We start from the raw sequence: 6,000 nt of genomic DNA, 5'->3' as shown, positions 1-6,000 counted from the left end.
GAACTGTATCACGGCCGGAGGGTCTTGAGGACCCACCTCGGGTCCTAGTACAGGCGAGACTTGGGCTGGACGCCCTTGGAACTTGGCAGGTTTGATGTAAGATCTCTGCATATATTATGGGCAGTGGGTTTTGGCGAATACTCCGAAGCGAGTGCGGGGAGTCTAACTGCCCAGCGGTCTTCTCCAGGGACCCCCGCAAGGAAGTTTGGTTTTCGCTGCGTCTGGACAGCAGGTCGCGGCCCCACACTCGGAGCACCCACGGGTGCCCAGGATGGTGCGGGCAGAATGAGCCGCTCAGGTTAGGTATAGGGAAACGAGAGGGGAGGACACAGGAAGGAACCGGGATGCTTGGAGCAGTAAACTGGATAGTGGTTGACGGAAACCGGAGAATGCTGACGGAGGAACTGACGACTTGACCGGAGTGGTAACTGTAACTGAAACGGGCTCACTTGGCTTGAAGAATAAACGATAACTGAAAAGGCCGCCTTGGCTTAAAGTAAATACTGACGACTTGTCCAAAAGAAGAGACTGTAAACTGAAAACTGCCGACTCGGCTACTGGAAGTGACGACGGGACTGAGGAACCAGGATTACGGAGAAGAACAGACTATAGGGAACTCAGGAGCAGGGATAGGATCAGGACTTGGATCAGGAGAGCTGTATCCGACAGGAAAGCAGGGTCAGCAGTACCAAACACTACCACTGGAGCCTGCTACAGAGCAATGCTGACAGCTGAAGAGTTGTTCCAGCACTGAGGCTAAGAGCCTCCTGGAACTTATACCTCAGCCCCGGCAAAGGTCTGGCCCCCTGGTGGAGGAAGTGATAAATACAGGTCCAGAATGCCGGTCACGTGACCCGGCCAACATGGCGGCGCCCAGCTGCGGGAGCCGGCGTCTGTGCCGCCGCCGGACCCGCCGATGAAGCGGAAACCCCCAGAACCACCCGACGCCCGCATCCACCCAGCCCTGCACCATCGCGGCTCCAGGACCGGTGAACACGGAGGGGTGAGTAGGCGGTGCCGGCCCTGGTGCCGCAACGGTACCTGACAAACTGGTTTTCCCTTTAAACCTCAAGACAAAGGACCGCATGGATTGAATGATACTCTCATGGACAGGAAGTCGTACCCGTGATGTGGAGGACCAATGAAGAGATGCCTAGTCCCTTTACTGCATCCAATGATATTCCAGCTTGTCCCCACTCCCCCTTGCTATAAAGTCTGGCCCCAGGATCTAAGCAGAACACATTCTCAGGATAATGGAGGAACCCTATACAATCGTGGTATCTGCTCCTTTTGATGGTAATTGTATCCCTTATATGTGTTAGTTGTTATGGTCAGCTGTACCTACATTTTGTACTCTTTGTAATAATATTTATTTTCATGTATAAGCTGTACTGTACTATTCTATAGTTTATTTATACTAGAGATGTGCGGGCTCGGATTTCAGAGATCCGAGCCCCCACGGACGTCATCATTCGGAGCCCGATTCCGAGCAGCGCTCGGAGATTCCCTCCTGACTCGGTCCGTCCGCGTGATTAGAACGTCATCTCCCGGCGTCGGATTTCGCAAGGCTTTATAAGTGGCTGCCGAACCCGCCATCTTCACTCCAGTCAAGTAGTGGGTTGGGAGAGGGTGTGTTGGTGCTGCTGCTGGGGCTTAAACTTGAGCTTGACCTTGAGCTTTTGCAATCACTGGTGCTGTCTCTCAGTGCTGCTGTGTAGTAGTCTAACTGTGTACTTGTAGTACTACTGTCTCCTCTGTGCGGTCTACCTCTGGTGTGCTGTGCTGGCTGTAATTAATTATTTTATTTGCTGGGGCTGTCTCCCTCAGTGCTGCTGTGTACTCTGTTCTCTGCTTAGGAGAACAGTCTAACTGTGTACTTGTAGTACTACTGTCTCCTCTGTGTGGTCTACCTCTGGTGTGCTGTGCTGTAATTAATTATTTTATTTGCTGGCGCTGTCTCCCTCAGTGCTGCTGTGTACTCTGTTCTCCTCTGCTTAGGAGAACAGTCTAACTGAGTACCTGCCTGTAGTACTACTGTCTCCTCTGTGCTGGGGCATACCTCTGGTGCTGTGCCATTTATTATATATATTAATAATTAATTAATTATATTAAATAAATATATACTAGGTGATTCATCGCGCCCTCCGGGCGCTCTTCACACCGTCGTGAGGGGCTTTGCCCCATCAGAAGTAGAAATATGTGAGTGTGATATATAGTGTAATTAGCTGAATAATGTACTGCCATGAGACGGAAACCCTGCTGTGTTTACTACTTTTGCACACCTATTATGGCACCCACCATCCCATGGTGGGAGTGGTTGGTGGTGTAGTAGTATGGGGTGGTGGAATGGTACTTTGGGTCCTGTACAGTGGTGGTCAGCGGCAGCAGGTCAGTGAGAGGTGTGTTAGAAGTGGCGTTGTTGGTGGTGTAGTGGTATGGGGTGCTGGGTGCAATAAGGCTGCTAAAGTCGTAAATGCAGCATGTACTGGGCTGAGATGGAAACCCTGCTGTGTTTACTACTTTAGCACACCTATTATGGCACCCAGCACCCCATGGGGGGGGGAGACATTGGTAGTGTAGTGGTATGGGGTGGTGGGATGGTACTTAGGGTCTTGTACAGTGGTGGTTTTCGGCAGCAGGCTAGTGAGAGTGTGGTAAGGGAGGAGAGGTGTGTTTGAAGCGGCGTTGTTGGTGGTGTAGTGGTATGGGGTGCTGGGTCCCATAAGGGTGCTAAAGTAATAAATACAGCACGTACTTGGCTGAGATGTAAACCCTGCTGTGTTTACTACTTTAGCACACCTATTATGGCACCCAGCACCCCATGGTGGGAGGGGGGTTGGTGGTGTAGTGGTATGGGGTGGTAGGATGGTACTTTGGGTCCTGTACAGTGGTGGTCAGCGGCAGCAGGTCAGTGAGAGGTGTGTTAGAAGTGGAGTTGTTGGTGGTGTAGTGGTATGGGGTGCTGGGTGCAATAAGGCTGCTAAAGTCGTAAATGCAGCATGTACTGGGCTGAGATGGAAACCCTGCTGTGTTTACTACTTTAGCACACCTATTATGGCCCCCACTACCCCATGGGGGGGGGGAGACATTGGTAGTGTAGTAGTATGGGGTGGTAGGATGGTACTTAGGGTTCTGTACAGTGGTGGTTTTCGGCAGCAGGCTAGTGAGAGTGCGGTAAGGGAGGAGAGGTGTGTTTGAAGCGGCGTTGTTGGTGGTGTAGTGGTATGGGGTGGTGGGTACCATAAGGCTGCTAAAGTAATAAATGCAGCACATAGTGGCCTGAGATGGAAACCCTGGTGTGTTGACTACTTTTGCACACCTATTATGGCACCCACCATCCCATGGTGGGAGAGGGGTTGGTGGTGTAGTAGTATGGGGTGTTGTAATGGTACTTAGGGTCCTGTACAGTGGTGGTCAGCGGCAGCAGGTCAGTGAGAGGTGTGTTTGAAGTGGCGTTGTTGGTGGTGTACTGGCATGGGGTGCTGTGTTCCATAACGGTGCTAAAGTAGTAAATGCAGCACGTACTTGGCTGAGATGGAAACCCTGGTGTGTTTACTACTTTAGCACAGCTATTATGGCCACCACTACCCTATGGGGGGAGAGACATTGGTGGTGTAGTAGTATGGGGTGGTAGGATGGTACTTAGGGTCCTGTACAGTGGTGGTTAGCGGCAGCAGGGGTGAGAGTGCGGTAAGGGAGGAGAGGTGTGTTAGAAGTGGCGTTGTTGGTGGTGTAGTGGTATGTGGTGGTGGGATGGGAGTTAGGGTCCTGTACAGTGGTAGTCAGCGGCAGCAGGGCTGAGAGTGCGGTAAGGGAGGAGAGGTGTGTTAGATGCGGGGTTGGTGGTGTCGTGGTATGGGGAGTTGGGTGCCACTGCTAAAGTAGTAAATGCTGCAGGTACTGGGCCTGTTTACTACGTTAGCACACCTATTATGGCACCCAGCACCCCATGGTGGGAGAGGGGTTGGTGGTGTAGTGGTATGGGGTGGTGGGATGGTAGTTAGGGTCCTGCACTGTGGTGGTCAGCGGCAGCAGGGGTGAGAGTGCGGTAAGGGAGCAGAGGTGTGTTAGGTGCGGGGTTGGTGGTGTAGTGGTAAGCGGAGTTGGGTATCACTGCTAAAGTAGTAAATGCTGCATGTACTGGGCCTGTTTACTACTTTATCACACCTATTATGGCACCCAGCACCCCATGGTGGGAGAGGGGTTGTAGTGATATGGGGTGGTGGGATGGTAGTTAGGGAGCTGAACAGTGGTGGTCAGCGTTAGCAGGGGTGACAGTGGGTTGGTACTTACGGTGTGTAGAGTGGTGGTCAGCGGCAGCAGGTCATCCAGAGTGCGGTGTGAGCAGGGGCTGGAGGGTGGCGCTGGGCGGCTTGATGTTCAGGACAGCGTCGGGCAGCGGCATCTGTGAGGCAGCAATGGCAGGCGGCGGGTGGCGGTGCTCCGCGTCAGCTGTGTGCTGCGGTGTAGCTGGCAGCGTCTGGCGGTGCGCTGTGAGTACCTGCACCTGCGATCCTGGCGGCTGTGGGCGGCAGTGTGTGCGGAGGCAGCCTCACATCTCGGCTGTGCTCTCCGTCTCAAGATCCGTCTGGGTGTGGGGGATGTGGCTTTGGACGGTGGGTAATGTGGGCGGAGGCAGGCGGTGCGCTGTGTTTACCTTCACCTGCGATCCGGGCGGGTGTGGGCTTGCAGTGTGTGCGGAGGCAGCCTCTGGATGTGCTCTCCGTCTCCAGACCCGTCCGGGTGTGGGGGGATGCGGCTTTGGACGGCGGGTAATGTGGGCGGTGTCAGGTAGCTAGGTTGGCCGGACATAGAGTTCTGGCCAATTGGGGGGGGGGGTGCGTCCTCGGATGGAGGGCAGTAAGGGGCGTGCATTGTGGGCGGAGCCATGGCCGTGTATCTGTGCTGGGAGGGGCGGTGTGGGCGGCAGAGAGGAGAAGTTGCGAAGTGAAGGGGTGGGGTTGGGGGTGTGCTGTGCACCCGTGGGGCGGGGGGGGGGGTGTTTGTCCTGAGGGGGTGTAAATCTTGGTTGGTGGGCGGTGACTTGTTGGAGCTGGCTGGTGTAGAAGCCAGGGCAGTGTATAACGTTGCCCAGGTCTGTGTGTATGTATATAATGCTGCCTGTCCCTGTCAGTCACCTGTGGAGCCCCGCCCACCGTTAGAGATTGTGGGCTTGAGTGACAGATCTGGCTAAATATATAAGAGATAGTCCACTGGTGCTGCACTGCTGCCTGCACTGAATCTGCCAGTCTGGTGGTCTGTGGTCTGGGGCTCACAGCCTAATAAATAATAATGCCGTATATCTTATCTAGTTACCTGTGTGGTCTGGGACTCACTGGCTAATAAATAATTAAATACTGCCTGCCTAATAAATAATTAAATACTGCCGTATATCTCTACCTTTGTGGTCTGGGGCTCACTCCCTTTACTGCTGTATGTACCGTCTGGTCTGTGGCTCACTGGCTAATAAATAATTAAATACTGCCGTATATCTCTACCTTTGTGGTCTGGGGCTCACTGGCTAATAAATAATTAAATACTGCCGTATATCTCTACCTTTGTGGTCTGGGGCTCACTGCCTATACTGCCGTATGTACCGTCTGGTCTGGGGCTCACTGGCTAATAAATAATTAAATACTGCCGTATATCTCTACCTTTGTGGTCTGGGGCTCACTGGCTAATAAATAATTAAATACTGCCTGCCTAATAAATAATTAAATACTGCAGTATATCTCTACCTTTGTGGTCTGGGGCTCACTGGCTAATAAATAATTTAATACTGCCTGCCTAATAAATAATTAAATACTGCCGTATATCTCTACCTTTGTGGTCTGGGGCTCACTGGCTAATAAATAATTAAATACTGCCTGCCTAATAAATAATTAAATACTGCCGTATATCTCTACCTTTGTGGTCTGGGGATCACTGCCTATACTGCCGTATGTACCGTCTGGTCTGGGGCTCACTGGCTAATAAATAATTAAATACTGCCGTATATCT

This window comes from Crinia signifera, chromosome 1 (assembly GCF_055691185.1).
Source record: "Crinia signifera chromosome 1, ASM5569118v1, whole genome shotgun sequence".
NCBI classification, from domain to species: domain Eukaryota; kingdom Metazoa; phylum Chordata; class Amphibia; order Anura; family Myobatrachidae; genus Crinia; species Crinia signifera.
The sequence above is the reverse complement of the archived record's forward strand: the minus strand, read 5'-3'. Positions refer to the sequence as shown.